Source organism: Dermacentor silvarum, chromosome 9 (genome assembly GCF_013339745.2).
Source record: "Dermacentor silvarum isolate Dsil-2018 chromosome 9, BIME_Dsil_1.4, whole genome shotgun sequence".
NCBI lineage: Eukaryota > Metazoa > Arthropoda > Arachnida > Ixodida > Ixodidae > Dermacentor > Dermacentor silvarum.
The window spans coordinates 143059595-143082406 of NC_051162.1; the positions used below are offsets into that span (position 1 = coordinate 143059595).

General features: G+C 44.7%; 1 long non-coding RNA gene across 1 annotated transcript in view; it reads right to left on the reverse strand.

The window, feature by feature from the left end:
• Positions 1-499: 499 nt before the first annotated feature.
• LOC119465037 (uncharacterized) overlaps positions 500-22812 on the reverse strand; it is a 24943-nt gene continuing 2630 nt past the window's right edge. Inside the window, exons 2-5 of the long non-coding RNA XR_005194699.2 lie at positions 18587-18792; positions 14129-14237; positions 9193-9294; positions 500-804 (exon numbers count right to left, since the gene is read on the reverse strand). This is a non-coding gene — a long non-coding RNA (uncharacterized LOC119465037). The remainder of the gene's footprint in view (positions 805-9192; positions 9295-14128; positions 14238-18586; positions 18793-22812) is intronic.

Sequence of the window (22812 nt, forward strand, 5' to 3'; positions counted from 1 at the left end):
CTTCGAACGCAAGCTGTATAGTCTCATCAGCAACCGTTTGCGACATCGAATGCTTAGTTACGACCAACTACGTGATTGCGAAGGTCTTCGCGAAAACAGCTTGGCGGTGGAGTGCACGGGAGGTCGGACGCCTCGGCTAGAAGGAAGGATGTCGAGGGGGATAGCTATTAAGTTACTCAGGCGCCACTCGTAGCAATATTATTACCTTGTTATTGCTGATATATTGTAAGCCACTACAGAAAGCGTAATCTCTTCCCTGAAAAATTGCGCTGAGGTTCAGTTTTGGGAAAAGCCGACCTAAATAGTGCTTTGAAATAAATGTTTTGTATTACTACTGTGTTCTTGCTGTACTTTTTTTCTCACAACAGAGATACTACTAAAAAGCTGTGGCTTTCGGTTTGACTTGAATTATGAAAATCATTTATGCCCCACATTGTCATATTTATATGTTATTTCACTAAGCTTTACAACTACAAACGGCTAGAATATTTGAACAAAATTACTGATGAAGTGAATTTTATTGCAGCTGAGTTGTTTTGACCGTCGGATGGCTGCTCTGAAAGAATATATTTTTGGCAAACTGCAGATCATCTTTCCTTTCGATGGCGTTTCTTTCAATGCATCGGGCCGCATAGATCAGCATTATACACCGTGTATATTTTATGTGTGTTGCATGTTTGATTGAAGAAGTCTTGGCACAAGTTCCATCTTCCCGCTTGATCTGTTTCGCTTACATTAGTTATCCTGCTCACGCTCACCCAAAGTTCACAAGGCGGCTTCTCTCTTGGTTTTTCGTAGTAGCCTCTGATAAGAAAAAAAAAACGAGAGGAATCAACTTTTCAATCCGTGCAAAAGTGCTTGTGTGGGCTGCGTCAAACATTGTTTTATAGAATTGGACACAGCTTTACAGTGAGTATAACACAGTGAGTTTAATGCTGTCAGAAAACCAAGCTTTTTAAGGCAACTAAATATCGCGCGTTCTTTTTAGCGGCACCAAATTAAAGAAAAAAGAAGTGCCTGTGCGAGATAACAGTACTGTAACCGTTCATCTAAATTATTCAAGAAGCCATTACATCAGCGAGAAATCAAAATGATTGTTATTACACTAATTTATGATAAAGGTATTGATTTAAGACAAATATTTGAATTTACGAATTGTAGCTAGTGATCGTGAAGACATATCGACTTGAAATGAGATCCAAAGTTGGCACTTTCTTTAGGTGGCGTCGTCAGCGTTGTGATCAAACTGCACTTTTGTGCCACTTACTTTAGATCACAATAGTTCTTTATCCATTGAAGCATAAAAGTAACTGGAACGCCACTGCATTTCATCGAATGCTTTGAAAATTACTACATGGGAACTGGTGTAGCCCTGAAAATTCGTTCTAAGTGGTTGCGCCTGACGAAATCTCCCGGAATAATTCCTAGAATAAAATATGTGTTTAAAAGAAATAAATAAAAAGTATATTAGTGTAATTAGGTGAATTTTTCAATTAGGCCTTTTGTTTGCACGTAACTCGAAGTAATGGCCAGCTCATCGCGTAAATTAGCTCAAGGATTAAAATTGTGCTATGTGTCACAGGCAATTTTTTGTTAATTTGGGCGAGCAAGAAAAAAATGGTGAGCAACTGTGGTGTAAAATTCTGCAGTTGGTGACATAATATGTGCAGATAGCTATTCAAATCTAAGCTTAATTATATATTCTACTTAAAAAGCTGAGAAGCAATGTACCTGCAACTCTTATCACAAGATCCACGTGAAAATGAATGCTTATATACTAAAGCCAAATGTTTTACAAGAACCTCCCCCATCAATTAAATAAACACTTGTAGCCGCTTTGCACATTCACCAGCATTCCCTTCTGAAAATTTCTACCTCTCTTTTGCCGTCATTACCTTACTATTTAATACCAGCTTAAGTTGCCTACCCTTGGGAAGGCGGAGCTACACGTACAGCTTGCAATAAAAACAGCTATTGCGCTGGCGCAGATAAGTCCATTTGTAGGATCTTTGGCTCCAGAATCAAACTCTATTTTTTGCCCCGTGCTAACATATTTTGCCTAAGTCTTCCTAATTTCTTTATGTAATGGTGTTTCGCATATATGGGTTGTAGATTTAGGTGCACGTTAAAGAACTCCAGGTGGTCCAAATGTGATGGAGACCCCCCACTAGAGCACTGCACGTGCTCGGGATTACCCGAAAGCGCACGGGCCGGGCCGGGCCGGGTAGAAGAGTTTTTCACGGGCTTGGGCCGGGCTCGGGCACGGCTGTGCTTTTTGACGGGGCCGGGCCGGGCTCCGGTTTTTTGATGCGGGCCCGGGCTGGGCTCAGGCTTTCTGGTGGTGTGCATGTAACGTGCAGCGAGTTATTCTCCGGCGTCTCAACTCTGAAAACATTATTTTTCGGTCTCGGGCCGGGTTCGGGCCGGGCTCGGGCCTAAGGTAAAGGGGTGGCGGGCCGGGCCGGGTGGGTAACGTAGATTATTTCCGGGCCCGGGCCGGGCCCGGGTCTCGCCATAAAAGTTTTGATCGGACTCGGGCGGGCAGCCCAACGTAAAAACGGGCCCGGGCCGGCCCGTGCAGTGCTCTACCCCCCACTACGGCGTGCCTCATAATCATATCGTGGATTGGGCACGTAAAACCGTATAATTAAAAAGTTAAGTATATGGGTTATACGAGCATGTTACAGATACTTTTTCCATACAACCTAACCTGCGATTTCATATCAGCTGTGCTGGCCAACGTCATTGCAGTATCCGTTCTTTTCGATTAGCATTATTTGGGCACTTCAGCCGTTTTGAGCCTATCTATCTATCTATCTATCTATCTATCTATCTATCTATCTATCTATCTATCTATCTAGCTAGCTAGCTAGCCTCTTACGCCGACCCAGTGCCCCAAGTTGTCGATCTGCTTGGGTCACTAGGTATATGCTCCTGGTCGTAATGCCACGTGGTCGTTCCAATTCAATATGGTTCCCGCTTCGTGACATTTAATTCTCGTCATGCCATCGTCATCAAGCCTTCTAGTCCGATCCAGTGACTTAAGTTGTCTATTAGCTTTGGCCACTAGGTATGGACTCGGGGACGTGATGTCTTCGGGGTCGCTGCATCTACAAAATTCCAGCTTTATCATCAGATCCTCGTCATGCCATCATCGTCGTCATTCAGTGGCCGTACAGTCGTTATGCATTCGTTGTCACACCACCATAGTGATGCCGCCGTGGTCGTTCAATTGTCGTCGTTCTAGCTTCGTCATCTGGCTTTCGTTATTCTGCCGTCGTCACTGATTATACTCTTACCCAGTGGGCCAAATTGTCGAATAGCTTGGACCATTAGGTATGTTTTAGGGTGGGGTGATGCTGATGTGGTTGTTGCGTAGTCGTCATTCCAGGTTTCCCATCCGACTCTCGTCATGCCGTCGTTATCACGCCAACGTCGTCACACAGTCGCCTTCATGCTGTCGTTGTCACACTGTCATTTTATCATTGTCCTCACATCAATAACGTTATCTCGTTGTCGTCATGCACTGGTCTTCATTCCACATTCCCGTTCCACCGACGTCAAACTTAATTCATCATGGTGTTGGACCACACTGTCGTCGTTCAGTTGTGATAATGTCGCGCATTTCATGCCATTATCGTCAGACAGCCACTGTCATGCCTCATTCGTCAGACCGCCGTCATAATGCCGTCGCGGTTATGCCAGCATCGCCACTCCAGCACCGTTATCAAACTCTTGTCATGTGGTGACACCATGATAGTCATACAGGTTGTCATACAGTCGTTCTCATACAGTCGACGGGATGCCGTTGCGGTCGTTTCATCAGCATCATTGTAAATTCGACATGCGATTCTCGTGATGCCACCGTTGTCATACCTTTGTCCACATGACATTGTAGTGACGTTGCTGTGTCATTATTATCATCACTTCACTATAGACATACCACTGTCACCGCGTCGTCGTCGTCATACCACTTTCGTTGATCCGTGGACGTCATTGCTTGTTTGTCATTCTATCGTAACCACGCTGTCGTCATTAAATCGTGATTATGTCATCGTTGTCGTCGTCAGTGTGCTCGTCACGCAGGCACTATCACACATTCATAATGCAGAAAGGTAAGGCATGCAGACACGGACGCAAGAGGAGAGAAGTGGACAACACGAGCGCCGACTATGAATTGGAGGAAGCACTGAGATATCCGCACTCGATTTGGCAGGGGACGGATGTGATTACAGAAAGCAGTAATAGCAAGAAAAGAGTCGTGGCTATTCCTTACATTCATTCAGTATCGCACAGGCTTAAGAAAGTTGCAAGTCGATATGGTGTTAATGTTGCTTTTACTGCTCCCAATAAGCTACGTAAGATATGCGCTGCCATGCAGCGAAAAAAGGAGCAGGTGAAAGGCAATAAAAGAACAGATATTTGCGCAGTGAAGAACATAAACAACCAATTTATTGATTGTCGTATGGCTGTGGTATATAATGTTCCCTTTATAACTGGTTTTGGCACGTAAAACATCAGAAGAAGAAGATAAAGTTCCCTTTAGCTGTGGCCATTTCTACGTAGCACAAACAGGGGGTGAATCAATCAGAGGGTAATGGAACATAAAAGGTCCTTAACCGGTGTATCGCCTTCTAATCTTTCGTTGCATTGCCAAGAATGCGAAGATTGTAACTGCATGCCCGAGTTTGATGAATGCGCGATATTGTACAGGCACAAGGATGAAGATACACCTCTTATGGTTGAGGCTTGGCATATCAATATTGGTGGAAGTGCATGTGCCTTAACAGTTATCTCTCACGTAGGCCGGTACGTGAACCTGATTGACACGTGGTGCCACCATTCCCAAGCATGCGCAGATGAGTTTTGTGTCTTCTTTCTTTTTAGGGGTGAAGCTCCTTAGGGTCGAGACTTGTCCCCCGTCGCGCTATTTTAGCCACGCTAGTACTCGCCGCTCCCACTAGAGGTGCAGCTGTGCTCTCGTTTGATTTCAATGTCGCCCACTAGATGGCGCGGCTGCATTCGGTCCACAAGGCGGCGGCGGAGTGGAGGGCTCACAAAGCGGCTGGAGCGCGCGCTCGCCGGTAAGACCCTGCGGTCTTGTCGGCAAGTACTATGTATCTGGCACCTAACCTGTCCAAGGGAAACATCTTCACGTACTTCGAGAAGGCGTAGCTGCAATATGAAACTCAATACAAACTCGGCCCCTTCGTGCTCACCGGAGACTTTAACGTGGACATCATGAACGACAACTGGCTAGTCCAACACATGATGTCCCGCTACGATCTCTGATGCATTTCATATGAATACAAACGTCCCACCACCATCAGAGGAACTTGTATATACATCGCCTTCTCAAACTTTAGACTACATCCAATTCACGATCCCTTGGCTTTGTACTTTACGGACCACAATACCGTTATACTCGAAAGGGAAACGTTCTCCTGAGCTTAATGTCATATATGACTAAAACAGAATCAGGGGAACCCCCTCCTTGTGGTCGGTAGAGCTCTTGAACAAAATCATCATCTACCCCATGTGTAAATAAGGAAACATTGTGTATATACTGTATCAAGTATGTAAATAACAAAACATTGTGTATATACTGTATATATAATCACGCCACACCCCCATGTTTCTGTGTCACATATTTGTATGATGATCTTAGTGGGCAAAATCTACGGAGGATTCACGGTTTACCAGATTTCCTGCGGAGCTTCGCCCACTCATCATCATTCACTTCGTGGATATGGCGATCATTTTTTTCGCCTCAATGCTGCTTCCTTCATTTGATAGTCAGCGTTTGTGTTGTCCGCTTTTCTTCTCTTGTGTCCGTTTCTGCACGCCTTACCTTTTTGCATTATGAATCCTTGCAAACTAGCTCAGCTTTCTGTCGTTCTAAGTGTCACGCATTCGTTGCCATACCGTCGTCGTAAACGCCGCTTCTTCATCCAGTTGTGGTCATACCATCGTCGTGACGTCATCGTCGTCATGAGTCCTCTGTCATCACGTTTTCGACATCGCAAAAAAACGACATCGCATTCTCGTCGCGCCATCGTCGGTATATGTGTTTGTTATTCGATCAATATCATTCTTTCTTCGTCATTCCATCGACAGCGCGTCACCGTCATGCTGTCGTTGCCATGCCTTCATACTAAGCGCGACCTATAGGCAAGTGAGTGCCATAACAAAGTGAGACGATATCGCAGTACATGGAATATGCTCACAAAGGTCGTGAAGATCGTATAGGCATTGATTAGGTAGTTCCTCTCGCAAGTTGCTGGCGCACAGCAAGTCGGTGCTCGTGCGAGTCAGGTCAAGATTCGGCCGGCTGTGCCTCACTCATAAAAAAAACAATATCGAGGAGAAAGGAAAACGAGGGCCTGAATGTTTTGTTAGCTATATCATAGGAAGCCAACAAACAATGACGCGAATGGCCATATATATATATATATATATATATATATATATATATATATATATATATATATATATATATATATATATGGTAAATCATAATATTGTTAAACGCCGCTTTAAAATGTAAAGGTCGAATATATATATATATTATATCTATATATATGCTAATTTTCGGCATTTATGCTTCCTATATACTGTCCCACTGTTATGTTTGCGAGCTGGTTATCAAAGTTGGGCATTTCAAAAACAAGATATTTAAAGTAAGTCATCCACATTTTTTTGTGTGTTCTGGCGTATTTCCATTTTTTCTCCCCTTATAGGAAAAATGAGTACCCAGTGCACATCCCTTCTTTCTATGGTTGTTTCCGCCACATTGAGGCGCACGTTTGGCGCCCCCACATGTAGTTGTCGCGCAGCGCCAGATGTACTAGTACAGTGAACAAATAAAAAAAAATCTGCACGCACTATTAACAGCTGTCGCCAGTATACTGACAGCAAACTGTAAATTTATTCTCTGTTCAAATGCCACCAATCATTGCAAAAACCCGTATCGAGCAGTACCGCTTGCCTTCAGTGCATGGATTAGATTTGGCTTCCATACGCGAAGACACTGGGGAAAAAAAACAGCACATGTCCACGGGGTGAATGTTGATGAGTGGGCGAAGCTCCGGAGGGAATCATCGGTAAACCATGAATCTTCTGTGTAATTCGCCCAGTCTCGCCGCACTAAATCGAACGATTGACTTCCACCAATGACACGCGCCTTATGTGACGTCATTCCTATTTTATAACAGCGCCCTTCGTTATAATTGCACCATCTCCCGCTTAAGGGGACGCTAGCACAAACGCGTTAGAAGCGTGCAGTACTCTCTAGTAAGGGGGAGAGGCCACAGCGTCTTACGCAGCCGTTTACACATGCCGGAACGTGCACCGCGTTTGCCGACGCCATCACATGACTTCTGAGAGAGTATAACCCCCGTATTCATAAACGCTCCTCGACTTGAACTTGACTTGCCACCGCCTTCAACGCATTTCGAACGCGCTGCCCAAGGCGGTGCCAAGTCAAGTTCAAGTCGAGGAGCGTTTATGAATACGGGGGTAAGGCGGAGAGGCCACAGTGTCTTACACCAGCTTCTTACACGGGCCGTAACGCGCTAGCACAAACGGGTTAAAAACGCGCAGTCTTTCGTTAATGTTGGGTATTTATTGTCATCGTAGTGCTTGCGTCCATGTGCGCTTCGTGGTGTAGTGGCTAGCGCCGCGCGTTCCGAAGCGAGGGGTCCCTGGTTCGATTCCGCGCTACGGACACAACTTTCGGAATTTTTTTTTCATAAAAGTAGACGTGGCTATCTACTACGACGACGGCTACTACTACTACTACTACATACTACAGAGGAGGGACAGACCCACACCCTAAGGAGCTTCGCCCCTAATAATATTATGCGCATCTCATCCTGATATGATATTTTATGAGAAACCAATTGCTAGTACACGGTCGTGCGCATTAGGTTTTGGCCCCACGCTTTTCTAAATGTTTCTAGCTTTCCATATATGATATACCCTTCTATCTTCATACAATTAATAAATGTGACTACAGGGTTGTTTTCCGTTAAACGCTAAAAAAAGATACAGGCGTATTGTCACTCTGAAAAAAAAAAAACACTTTCAAACAGTAATATTTACATTTGGACAAGAAATTATCAAAGAAAAAGCTTTTTTTTGCTTAAGGAATATATTTACGAAACCGTTAAGTTATGAAGTTGAAGTTTGTTCTACTCGTGTCAGATAGACATTTTCTTTCTTAACCAATACACGCAACGTAACTGCAATCAACCTTCTGGAAAAAAAAGCACACAAGCTGTAGGTTCACATCTGAAAAAGTTCTCTAAAACACTTAAATTATAAATACTAATGTTCTGCAACTAGTATGCTTGTTTCCATCAAGAAGTGCGGCATATATTTGGGAGAAACTCACAGAAAAATGTTTCTCGAAGGCTTAGCTGTTACTGAAAAACTGTTCCTTCTGTCCACAGAATTTCGTTTTTTTAGAAAAGCACGATATAGATGTTTCGTTCTAAAGCGAAGTCAACGCAGAACGCTCTTTCCGCATATATTCAGCACTTTTTTACTTGCCTCTGGAAACAGTTTATTTAACTTGCGAATGCCTTTCTCTCGTTGCTGCTTTCAACAGATAGGAGCAAGTCTGCCTTGGTGATTCAGTCATCCGTCCTCCACTGTACCGTATAACAAAACACTCTTGCTGTGGCACCGAGTGTCTCAATAAGCTTTATAGCAGTATTCACACCACTACAGTAACAAATTGCACCATGCATAGATGTTTTCACAGGGGATGATAATATAAATGTGATTTTCGCCATGTACAAAAAGTGCGGTTGTTCAAAGACACGTTTGTGTTCTGGGCACACGTATTGACACATTTTCTGAGCAGGTGAAGTGCATACCCGTTATCGCGAAAGGCTCGTGAAAGAACAATTGGCAGCGCTAAACAAAACTCAAAATTGCTAAGCTTGCAAGCAACATAGCGTTGTAAAAATTATACCGCAACAAAACGAGGCCAAAAACAAAGTACACAGGACAGGTGCGATCGTGTGCGTATGTTTTGTTCACTTTGTTTATTGTCCTCGTCTTTTCAAGCTATAATTCTACCTCCTCGCTTTCATGCAGCTTTGTTAAAATGTATGTGTCTGCTTACAGCAGATGTTTAACATGTGCACGCAGGAAAACCACATCATACTTGCGCGATGAACTTACCTTTTGAAATAAATTTCAAAGATAATGTATTCACGACCGCGCAGTGCGGATTAACGTACAAGAAGTGCCACTGTGGCGCAGGGAGTTCATATCCGAAACCACCTGTAAAAGAAAAAAACAATAAATAAGAAATTAAATAGAACAGTACACAATATTTGCTGTCACGAAGTGTGACACTAAACAAGTTTCATTGCTTTCTAAGGGGAATTGAGGAAACGTGGAATACCATGTTTAAAGCGTTACCCAAAATATGCTATTTGCCTGTTTGCGTGATCAAAGCTAGCAACCGTGCTGAACAAACGCAGTTCCTACGTCGCGCCAGTTATAAAAGTTGTCGCAGTTTGACCTGAAAGGAGAAGCATCAATTGCGATAGCAAATTTGTGGAGAGCTATACGGAGTAATGATAGTAGCTTTATCAGCTGTATAAACTTGGACATGCAGCAGCACCGACAACACGCAGAACTGTTGTCGACGCCGTCGGCGTTTTTTCCGCGTTCGCACAAAATGCGTGCGGCGTTGGTGACTGTTGCCGGAGCCTCTGATATAATTGGCACTTGGTGCCGCAGCTATAGTGCCTAGAATATATTTAAAGTAGGTATATTCTAGGCACTATACCGCAGCTAAACGTCGCCTCCCCTCCACCTCCCCCAAACGGCCTTTCGCGCGTCGGAAGAAGGCGTGTTTGCTCTACATATATATGGTGATTGTAAAGGAGGAAAGAGACTCCTATTTCTGCAGCCCTTAAGGGAGCACGGAGCAGAACGCGCGTTTGTTCTCCGCCGTGGGTTCACTCCCCGTGAAAGCGCGCGTCCCTCGCGCCCTTTCACTCGCACATACAGCGTTCGGCGGCGCGCGGCGACGATTTCATCTCCATTGACGTCATACGGAACCTCACGGCGACGGCAACGGCGACGACGACGGCGACGCCGACGGCAGAAATATGCTTTGGAGTGTCCATATAATTGCTATCGCAATAAAATCAGCCGCGAGATTATCCATACTAATGTATCCATCATAGAATTATGCAGAGACTGTCCATCTATTCGCTTTCAAAGGTGCCTGTGCTTATCTGTTTAGCCTGTATCTCGTAGTGTTAGCCAGGACAACTCATAATTTTAGATGCCAGATAATATGGTATGATAAAACTTTATATTACGGTCGATGCTGAAATTTTGATGTGTATCTATACGTGGTAGCGATGTTTCCATGGGATCCCGTATGTGCCGGGATCCCATGGATCCCAGGTTTTCACCGTGGAGCCAGCGCCTCCTAATATCACGGAAGAATGATGTCAATTTCTCCACTTCATTGTAACTCACATAACTGCATGCCTATTCTGGGATGGATGTATAAAGGCATTTGTGACTCTGTGTGTCCTTGCATCGTTTGTGCTATTTGATCAACATGAAGCAACTAGCCCTTGCCAAGATGTCATTAATGCAATTTGTATTTCGTGTTGTAGTTTGTCTTTTACATCTTAGTTTCATAGCCAGGTACGTAAGTCGTCATTATGTGTTAAAAGCCTACAGGTAAACATTGCTGGTCACTTTGTATTGTTTTTGTAATATAAATAAATCATTCTCCTCCTCTGCAAAGTACGTTGTCTGTCTATGTCTGCAAAAATGTACAGCATGCTTTCAGGCCGCACACGCAGATGAGGTGTATCTTCTCTAAAGCATACTTCAGATGGTATCAAATCAAATTATGGTGTATTACGTGCCAAACCAGAATTTCATTATGAGGCACGCCGTAGTGGGGGGCTGCGGAATAATTTAGACTACCTGGGGTAGTCCAAATTAACGTGCACCTAAATCTAGCTACAAGGGTGTGTTCGCATATCGCTCCCATCGAAATGCGGCCGCCTTGGCCAGCATTAAATGCTGTGACCTCGTGCTTAGCAGCCCAACACCATAGCGACTAAGCAACCACGGCGGCTTGCTTGAGATCGTAGAAGGAAGTTATATGTGTTTAATACCTGGATATATAGGGCGCAGCTTATACGAGGAAGTCGGAGGCACTCAACTAACGTACACAATTCCTACATCCGATTTTAATCTTCTCCTAAATATAGTTAGGTGTTCAAGCCTGCAGGCAATTTCACCTGCGTGCAACCACATCATGGGACATCTTTCCTTCTCTACCCTAAGACGCCCCCGAATACACGCGAAATTGCCGCGCGACTGACCACTCGAGGCACTCTGCGTGTATTCGCAGGAATCTTTCACGCTCGGAAAAACATTTTTATGTAGCATGTAATGAGTAACATAAAGCTGTATCGGGTAGTTTTAGAACGAAGCTTTCTATGGCTAAGGTTCCGTGGATTTTTCGTGTCCGCCATTACATCTGCGTGCGCAAAAACTCAGCTCCCGAATTTCATGCGAAATTGCGTCATTCTATGCAAAAGCTTATACGTCTCATCACTTAGATATGCATTTTCAGTAAATTAGTTATGAATATGCACTATTTTCAACATCAGCGTAGTATGAGGAACATAATAAGGGTTTCTCAAGTATTTGGCGCTGTGCGACGCGCGTCTGTCATGTGTACGCTCGCAGCAACCTTTCTTTGTCGTCGTTCCAAGTGCTTGCATGGCTAGTTTCCTTTCGCTCTTACTGCGTGGCGATTCCGTCAGGCGCGTCTAGTTTCCTCCGGCTCCCCGTGGTGGCAGTAGTCTTCCACGCAAATGTATGCCTTGGATCAAGACCGCCCATCAAAATAAAATTGTGCCCGTCTTTCTTCCGGATGACAGCGGTCACCGCTCAAGAGAATTAAAATTTGCTCACACCTCTTATGTAAATTTTGTGTCACCTTTATGTTGTGTGCAACTTTCATAGCAGTGGAATGGCGCGTGATCTTATTCATGTTGCACTACATTTTTAATTTAGAATTTTAATTTACCTATAATAATTCAGAAGTTAAATAATTATTTAGGAATAATTATTTAATGAGACGGTATGCAAAAAATATTCTCAGTATCTACATGCGACGGCAAAAAACATTGCCTTGGTACTATCCTGATACGTAGCATTTGCATGTTTTTAAAGTTTTGCCCAACGCCCGCTACGTGATCTTGGGTATTGACTTTTTGCCCACACATTCAGCCCTCGTCGACCGCGGCACCGGTGTCCTTCAACTTCCTTCTGTCCCCGAGACTCTTTCTGCGTGGCCTACGCAACTCTATTCTTTACAGTTCGTACGATTGCCGCCTCAATCCAGTACTTACGTTATTTTGGCGTTCTCTCCTGTTGTAGTTGACGGGAATACGTTGCATGCCATATTATTGACGTGGTCTTGGCACACAGCGTTACACTACCACACACGTTTGTCTAAATTGTACACAACGAAGCTTATCTGCGTGTACTCAGGTTTGAGTTTCCGCCCGTGTCCTACCTTCCGTAATTGCGCTTGCAACGTCGTTATCCCTAAACGACGCTCAGATCTCCACGCTAATATGGGATGCGCCTTCAAGCCCTACGTGTGCAGCAGGATCCATCAGCTTGCCCTCCAGTGAATTCAACAAAGTGATAGCCGTGGACATTTCACCTGCGCACGCTGATGAGCTTTGCCGTGTGTTAGCGTCGTACCGGGATGTTCTTGACTTCGACAACCACCCACTTGGCCAGACAACAGTTGTCATGCATTGAATCTACACCGGCGACGCAAACCGTATTCATTAACGTCCATATCACGTTGTGCTGCTGCACGGGCGATTATACAAACAGAAGCCAACAAGATGGTGATAAGTGTCTGCTAGCCTGAAATTTCGGAAACATGTGCGCCTGATTTCTATGTATTAAAGAAAAAAAGGCTGTGTTGTTAGCTCAGTTAGCATGCTGGACCGCCAATACACATTGCTTCGCTGGCTTGGGTTGAAATCTAAGTTGAGGCGCTAGTGGAGAAGTTATCGTTTGCTTTGCGATGTCGCACTGGTGAAGCTCGGGATGACGAGGCAGCCTGACGATGCCCAAAACATTCGTTGTGGGTCATTGTCACAAATAAGCGCATAATCTAAGCGCGCGCCGTGTGTCACGCAAGCCAGCGAAAGAAGCACGCCTGCCCCGCGGCAGCTTCAACAGAGGGGGAGAGCGCATACGCCTCAAACAGCCGACGCGACCAACGGAGTCTAGAAGCATCAATAAGTTACGCGAAGGCGACGGTAATGAAATAGAGAGAGAGAGAGAGAGAGCGCCGAAACCCCCTCTCAGACTCCGACAGAAACAGTGAGTTGAGAGAGAGAGAGAGAGAAAAGCGCGCGCCAACGGATGATTCATCAACCTCCTTGATGACGCTCCGGCGGCCGCGGTCGAAGATGCGAGAATTGACTAGAAGATTCCCAGGCTTTGTTCATGTTACAGGATCACAATTCAGACCGAAGGTTCCAGAATCCCCGGCAAAAGCTATAAAAGCGCCGCGCAGGAATCAGAAGGGGTTCAGACCACGCCGGTGAAGAGATGTGACGTGATGACCGACCATCTGCGGAAGAAGGGCATTCCCCGGCAAGATAGCGGACGAGTTCATCGAGCGTCTGCATTTCCGGAAGAAGTTACGTCTTCGAAATTTGCCTCGAGCTGCGCCGAGATCGTCCGATTCAAGACCAGCACGGGTAAATACGATTGGACACTTTGTGTTCCTATTCATTTTGTACTTTAAGTGTTGGACTCTTAGTGCTTGTCAATAATTATTCTCCAGTGTTTTGATAATAATCAACTGAATTGTATTGTGATATGTCTAGCCGTAGTGTGCACGTGTGTTTGTGAACACTACGGTAAGATAGATCGTACCCTGGGCTCGTGAGCTTAATATAGGATAAACTGCATGAAAGCGAGAAACTGTATGGTGGCGTCATCGCAGGCAAAACAGCCATCACAAGAAAAACACATAAATCATATTCTTCAAACACATTCTTTTTTCCCAGGGGAAGAAATGTGCACTTACTCATCCAAATCGTTGAGTTTACATAATTTAGGCCTTGTTGTTGTGCCTATGAATATTACTTGCATTATAATTTCCCACAGAAAACGTCATACGAATTTTAGCGATGGGCCTGAAAAAGAAAGAACACATAATGGTAGTTGGATTCTTCGTTCACATCATATCATTTCTCCCGTTAGGTGATTCAAGTGCACAACCTTGCAATTTATGCTCTGTATCAAACTGAGCCCTTCTGACCACATTTTGAGTTTTATAATTACCTATAATAAGTGTTTCTCTGACAATACACAACATGTTCATGTATTCAAGTCCAACGCATCAGCATGACCAATAAGAAAAGAAGATTGAAGTGGATAAAGTCATCCTCGTACGCTAGTATTGAGTGGGCTTTTCCACTACTGTCTTGTATGTCATTTTTTTCGCATATTGCATTTATCACAAGGATGGCTTGATGGGCTAGTTGGTAAAGCATCTTAAGGTGGTAACAGTGCGTAGAGGCGGGGACGGAGCGAGGAAACAACAGGACACAGAGTTAGCTGTGTCCTAGCAGCTGTGTCCTGTTGTTTCTTCACTCCGTTCCCGTCTGTGTGCTCTGTTATCCCCTTAAGATGCAATTATCAGTGCCTTTTCTATGTCTTCTCTAGTTGCCCTTTCATCATGTTTCTCTTCCTGGAAGGCCAAAAAATTGCATTCCGCTGTCAAAGACACTTCTTACACCCAACAACATGCAGGCTAACATGCTCCGCGGATCCAGTTTACTTACCTGATTTACCTTTGCGTAGTAACCACTTTAGTGCACTGTTCAACCCCAATTCTCATGCATTGGTCTCAAGTTACAAATACCGTAGTTGCAGATAAAACAAAGGGTCTATGTATTTAGGGTAGCACACTTGATGACTCAGGGGTTTCAAGATATAAGATCAGATAACACGTGAGTGCAATTCACAAATTTAAGGAAAACAATACGCAACAACCTTTTCTATGCCAAATGTCCCAGTACAACTATTAATGCAAGAAATACTGAATTAGCCTGATAAATTGCAGCGAACTGTCCCAACTTCTATACCAATAGCCAAACCCTTAAAAAACACCACCATGAGAAGCAGACATTTAGATAGGATTGATGGTAGCTCTTTTGGTTATGTTTGTTTCTTCCTGTGTGGTTATGATGCTCGATGGCTTAAATCAATTTATTATAAAGCTAGCTGCAATGTTTGCGGCAAATGCAATAACCGGTCTCTAAATCAAACAGAATTCTACAGGCATTTGCTCCCCTATTACTACTTGCACCCTCAAATGCTACAAAGCAATCGCGGGTGTAGACATTGGTTTGAGATTTTAGACAATTTCGGCAATGGCAGCAAACTGGCTAGACCGCCCTGCCATCTTTTACGAAGTTTCAAACAACAGCAAGCGTACATTCTCGGATGGTGACAACATGACAACTTTGACAATGCTTCCAAGCGATCATCGGCAAAAGGATATGAATGCGTCGTAATAATAGTTATAATGCATTTAAATATATGTGCCACAAATATATAATGATGGGAGTGCACAATTCTCTATGCAAGTAGGAAACGGAAACTAATGAAAGTAATCAGGAGGTGGTGTGTATATTTGGACATTTCACAGCAAACTAGGCTATCAAGTACCTCGCTCGTTTTGTTTTGTAAATGCGGTATTCTAGCGTGTTGACACACCACATAGTTAAGATGTAAAGATTTCAGTATTTTGGACGCGTAACAGCATCATTGCATACGCTTTTCACTAGAAGCATTAAGGTGTTTCACCGCTGCCTGGTCACTTAAATAGCACCGTCAGCTTTCAGAGACAGAACGTTCAAGAAAACAAGCAATGTGTAATGCGTTCTATCAACACTGTGTATGGGCGTCTTGCGCTGGAGTTTGAGGTATAGTAGCGGCGCCTAGTGGTGGCGAAAAGCGTCATCTGGGTAGTACCAGCTTGGATAGTATTGAGCGCTGGCTGTGGCGAAGCATGTTTCTAGCCCGCGTTTTGCGTCGATTCGCACTTCTTTCTCCCTGTTTCGAGTGCGAAAAGGCTCGTCACTTCCCACAGACCATGGCGACCAGGCTGCGAGCTGGCCGCAGCCTATAGTTATACGAAAGCGGACTCTCCGTGTGCCGTGGGACGTAATGCTGGAAGCAGAAGACATCAGCGACGCCGATCCGGATAGACCTAGCTCAGCCTCGAAAAAGCGTCACCGCCGTTACTGCTGCGTCGTGGGCTGCCATGAACAAGAAGGCCTGAATCCCAACATTAGATTCTACCGTTTTCCTTCAGGGCCTCACGAAGTGGAGCGTCGGGCGCGCTGGATAACTGCAGTTCGTCGCGCTGGGTAAGCGAAATGGAAGACCGACATAGCAGCAGGCATGGCTGGTGATTCATGATTCGAGACCCGGCCACAGCGACAATTAACAATTCGACCGGTGCGAAGTGGTGAAATGACCAGGTGTGTGCAAATGACCACAAATGGTCGGGCTGATTCGGTGACAATTCACTACCCCACTACGAGCAGCACAGGTTAGAGTTGAATGTGCTCATCCTTGACCTCAAGCCAACACGTTGAGGCAGCACAGCAAGGTAGTATTGATTACAGCACATCGTTGTTCGAGCGCTATCATTAAAAGCTACATCAAGCGAGCAGCGCACGAGCTCGCGCTGCAGCGTGATTCGCACGTACGTACGTTACTGCGAGCTTATATGCATTGCATCAGTTATTTATCAATTGCTAGAGAGACAGATGGCCGCTACTACAGCGCAGGCATAATTACTTGTCTATAATTACTTGTTATAGCGGCATGGAATCAAGAAAGATTGCAGGAGGCGGCAAGAGCGCACGATCGTCGCGGCGCGTACGATCGTGCGCTCGAGCAGTTCGTACACCGCGGCATGCTGAAAGACCGCTGCCGTCGCGGCCCGTACCGTCGTGCGCTCGAGCAGTTCCGTACACATGTCTGCTTATTGTTGCTGTGAATTCATTTATAGAAAGCATTTCCTCGCGTTTGTGCGCCTGAATCTAGCAGCGTGCAAACCTTACCTGAAGTTCAACTTCATACGTGCATGACTCGCTTCACTTGCGATTGACACCGCGCTAAAACTTCGCCGCTTATTTCTTGAACGGCGTACACGTATTCGGCGTTGCATAATTTCTTGCCTTTACGCAGCATGCCACCCATGGAATAATCTTCGGCGCCCGATATTCGCTGCAAGCCGTGGTACAACACAACCGAAAGTGGCGGGTCCATATTGTAAACGTGCTTCCTGAAGCAGACGAGCGAGCTTGGTACTACCCAGTTTCGGATTGAGGGCGCTTTTTAGCACCATTGTTGCAGCGCCCCCTGGGCAAGGCAAGATCCCCATTGCTGTATTTTATGTAAAAGTGCCCGTGCTTGCTCAAAGTGCACGCTTATCTTCTCGGTATATATATATATATAGTTGCGGCACCGGCCGAAAAGTCGAAATTCAATGTTTGCGGTGGCCTTTTTCCTTAGTCTGCACTATGTTAATTCTATACATCTATACATATATTACAATTCTGGAGTGAGAAGTTTCCCGTGGGGTTTCCCGGTGTGATATATTGTGTCGCTTGGCCATGGCGAAGCTGTAAATACGAAAGCTCCACTTGGCATATATAATAATAACGCTGTGCATGAGCAGAGCAGTAGTGTGAGTAGCCCCGATGTATCATGGTGAAATCACGATCCTGCTTCACCGTGCTTCTCCTGCGCGAACATCTAAAGCGGAGGCGTTCTCCTTTTTGAACGCGTTTTCAGTTTGTTGATATGCATCTTATAGATGCATCCAAATGATACCCTGCTTCTGCGCTGTCATTGTTGCTGCGCCAAAAACCCAACCTGCAACACTCTCTAGGGTACGCTTGATTGGTTAAGTATTCACAAACAAATTTAGAGATTTGTGGGTCAGTCTGAAAGTTCTGAGACAGCGTTTGCCAGCTTGTCAGCTGTTTCTCACTGTTGAAAAGGAAACGTAATTGCTTTTCAGATTTCTGATATCAAGCGCCTCTTCCTCAAACGTTTCAAGGCAGGCCATTTTGTATTCGTAGAACTATTATCCTACTATGATTACAATGCTAAGCTAAATGTTGCTTAAAGCACTCATACACTTTTCTTGCACTGTACCATTTGCAACATTTAGTGTTATGCTATATCAATCTCAAAATGCAGCCATCAGAGATGAGCTCCACGTACTTTTTGACAAAAGCTCTTCATGCAAACATCTCAGTGTTGCAATAGATACCAACATTGTTGGCCTCCATTGGTAAACAATAATGTAAATTGTGTGCTGAATATTTTGATGCAAGTTTTGACCGAGTATTTCATAACTCAAAACCATATACACTACTGAAATCTTCTATCACGAACTGAAGGTGTTTCTTCGGTCAGTAAACGCAGTAAGACAAATAAGTATTGGTGCGGTTACCAGTGAGCAGGTGAACTAGGTGCTGCATTGGGGAACACTTTACGTGTTGAGCTCATGTTCCGGTAAGTGAAGGTCTTGTCAATTTCTTTCTTGTTCGCATATATTGTAGGTTGAAAGGGAGCCTTTACACAGATTGCATCGTTTTGACCTCCAGGGACAGCATAGCTCCGTTTGAGCATCACGTATATCATCCTCCGTGAAAAGAACTGCAAGAACCAGAAAAATATTTACATGCTTTACACAAATTTTCCCTTCAAACAAAGAATATTTCGCACCATAGCTGACCTAATTGAGGCTTCCTTAGAGAAACAATGTAAGACATGATGTTTCTTGGGGAATGAAAGTCTCATAGCAGGTTAATTTCCTGTCGTTAAAACTAAATTTACAGTAAAAAATTGCATAGAGCTCTTGCAGCTTTATATTTTCATGTATAGGGCGAACTCTAAAGTATGCCTGAAGTCGTATTTAGTTGTTCACTTGTTAAATTAAATCAGTACCCGTAAAAATATCCTTCATCTCCTAACTGCTAACAAGAACACTTGCTTGTTAAACGCAATATTGCTTACTCAAAGCAATGCATTTGTCATGCATCTGTTCCCGCAGAAAAAATACATAATTCTCTCCTAACAACAGTATGGTATTAGAAATATTCATGTCATCAGAGGAGGTCAATCAGAGCAGCACTGCATCAGATTTAAAATATGAGAATGCCCTGTAATACACGTAATGTCGTGAGGGGTACGTTAAGAGAAGAGTCACGACATCGCGTGCTTCGTAAGGTGGCCGAAGATGTGCCGTCGCGCATTACATACTGTAAAGTTGTCTTGATAGTGCTTAATACCATATGCTCCAGTGCGTGACTTCACAACGTTAACTCTTTATTGGGCGCACCATTGCCGAGCAAAACGAGTGGCGCTTATAGCACAACGACAGAGGCGAGCACAGTCGGCGATCGTCGAAATCTTATCTGCGGGTCAAGCGCGTCTCGTTTTATACATGACTACGCGAACACTCCAGAGAAATCGCTGGTGCTCGCAGGCCTTCCAAAAAGTACTACACAATTCGTGTCGCACATACAATCTGAATACACAAATATTGGCGAGAACATACACAACAGATAGCGTGAACCATAAAATTAGAATAACTTCAAAATCATGCCGGTGCATCTTGAGCTGGCGATAACAGTTGTCAGTGGGTGAAGTGCAATCCCTGGGGAAAGGATAAATAAGCACATGCGTCACTACAAAGCGCAATTCATGTATAGATTACAGCTGCAGCACTACTTGCTTCGGCAATATTTGATTTCCAATCACAAAATACCCCTTTGATTGATTTGATATTGGCAAGAATCATATATAATTCGCATGTGTAATGCTCATGCACAGAACCATGCTCATAAAAAATTTAGCTATGGTAAAAGTACATCACGCTGAAACTCAGGTTTTCTTATAGGATACACGTCTACAGTATCGCCGCAGAGGTCTGTGGCTAGGTCTTTCACTTATGGCTATAGATGATTGACGTGGATTGAGGTCGCAAACGCCAGCATAGGAGTTTCCTTGCTTTGGGGAGCTCGCTCCTTAAAACAAATGAAGTACTCGGTGATGTCGCGCTTACGATCTTAGAAAAACAATTTTACAGACACAAGCGTAGAACGCATGAACTTTTTAAACCTTTAGAGCTTTCCTTCGAGAATTCCCACCTTGAGACGACTGAAAAAGTCGTTCATGTTAAGCAACTACGGAACGCATTAGAACTGTTGCATAATCAGGCCCGAATCCCAAACGCAACTTTCTCGATTCGACCTAATCACGGGGAGCTACTGGCACTTTCTAATAAGTTTCAGCTTCGACTTCTCAGTTTTAGGTCGCACGATAACAATAAGTGGGAAAGATATGGAACGTATCAGTCTCCAATCTACAACCTACGCTTGTGGCACCACATGCCTCCTGACGAACATGTAATGGGGCCGGTTGTATGAGAACGACTGCATGACGTTGATGGTGTGACCAAAAGGAATCACGGAGCTGGCATCACAAGTAATTGTAATAGTAGGATGATGATGCAAAAATGATTGCAATAGTATGACGAAAATGACATTCGAATGCTACAATGACGGCGTGTGGATGACGACGTGACGAGAATGCGAATTACTACAGCAAAATAGCTCCATGAGAGCGAACTTGACGGCATGAAGACGCTTGACGACGATGCAATGACGTCGATGGCGTGGCGATAGTTCGATAACGTTAGTAAAATAATTACAATCGCACGACGATGTTGAAATGACGAAAACGGCGTGTCCACCGCGGCATGACGACTGTGGGGTAATATTTCTGGAATGGCTCCAGCGGAATGGCAACGACGGGATGAGAATATCATGATGGCAATAAAATCACCATGACAAATTCGCGTTGGAACGACCATTATAGTGCGAAGAAAATGGAATGATGACGACTGAATGGTGATGATGGTATGACAACGATGGCGCATTAGCGTTGCAGCTCACGTCCGCGTTGACGAGCAACACCTGCCGCGGCGGGTAGCCTTGAGTCGCACTCTATCAGGTCTTTGCATTATGCCTTGTACCGGCCGATCATCTAAGACTGTAGCAAGGAGACAGTAGGCGGAACAACTGTATGGCAACGACGTTGGTGGTGGAGGCATTATCTTCAGTATGAACCACGTATAATTGGCGAGAGCTCATAGGCAAGACAGCAGTCAGCAGCAGCTTTCCCATCATTGAAAAATTTGAACGATGAGGCGAGAAAAGCTACGCTTTCAAGAAACAAAAGCATTGCATTGATAGAAATCAGCTCAGCGGAATGAGTTTGGTTCCAGAGTCGGCAGAAAATTCAGGCGAGATATTATCTAGGGCTTCCATAACCAGCAGCGTGCACTGTGTACAGGTAGTCGCGCAGGAGGGGGCGATTCCCAAGCGCGTGCTGCTTGAAACTGCTTTTGAATAGTGTAACAGTTCAAGTACCACTCCCCATTCTCAGCTGCCGAAATGGATGAGTTTCATTCTTAAATCATACGGGCTGAATTTTACTTGAATATATTTATAGGAAGTAATAGAGCGGGTTGAATCCGGCGCAGTGCTCAACAGCGTAAACGGAATACAATCATCTCCTCTTTATTCGGACGCTGACACGCAATTGGTTTTTCGCTCACCGCTTCATATATTTGCAGCAAACCACGCTGTACGACTTACCTGCAGTCTCACGGGGAGCAACATTCCGCTAGTTATCTTCTGTTGTTTGGCGCAGCTCAGTAATACGAGCATATGAATACTCAGCAAGAGAGGTTTACCATTCTATCACAATTTTTCAGGGGTATTTTTCAGCATGTAACATGAGTTTTGAAGTAATCTTGTTTTAAAAAATAATGTGGTTGATCCCTCTTATATAGGAATCGGTATAGAACACGAAAGTGAAACGTGTCTTCACAGAAGTAGTGTAATGTTTATTGCACATTGCTATATAATGTCTATTGGTGTTTTGTGGCTAAAGCGCCCTTAGGCGTTGATGCACCCACGCTGACGCCTGGTGGCACGTCTCCTCCATCACGACTACCAACGTCGATGACCATGAGCAACCGTCGTGCATATGGAAGCTGCACTACGCTGCACACGCTAGCACAACGCGAAAGCCGAAGCACGTAACTGACACACTAATACAACGCGCAAGACAAAGCACGTAACTGAATCGTCACCGAGTCAAATCAGCGCGTACAGCGCGTCGTAATTGCAGCCTCCGCGATCAACTTCAGAAACATTTTCAGAGCTAATTGCGGAGGCCACGCTCCGCTGTGCTGAGTACGGTGAACGCCACCTAGGTGGCGTTGGTAGTGCTTCTTGATGCCAGCATCCCTTCGAATGCTGGCATCGAGGCGTCGTAGTGCTGAGACCACCGAAGCGTTCACTGTCGGTGCGCGTTAGTGTCATAATGCAGTACTTCTCTTTTCTGCTCGTAGGCGGCGGCACCGCCCCGAGCAAGAGCGCGGGTACACGGAGGAGTGTTAGATATATAAGGCGCGTCTGTGTAGCTCTCTGCAAATGCGTTTGTGGCGCAATGGGTTAAACGCTCGGCGATCTATCGTCGCGGACCGAGAGGTCGTGGGTTCGATTTCCAAATTTTGCATGTTTGTGGAACTTTTTCTTCTGGTTTCTTTCTTTGTATATGTTCTATGACGTATTTCCGTGACGGAAATTCGTCAGTGAAGTC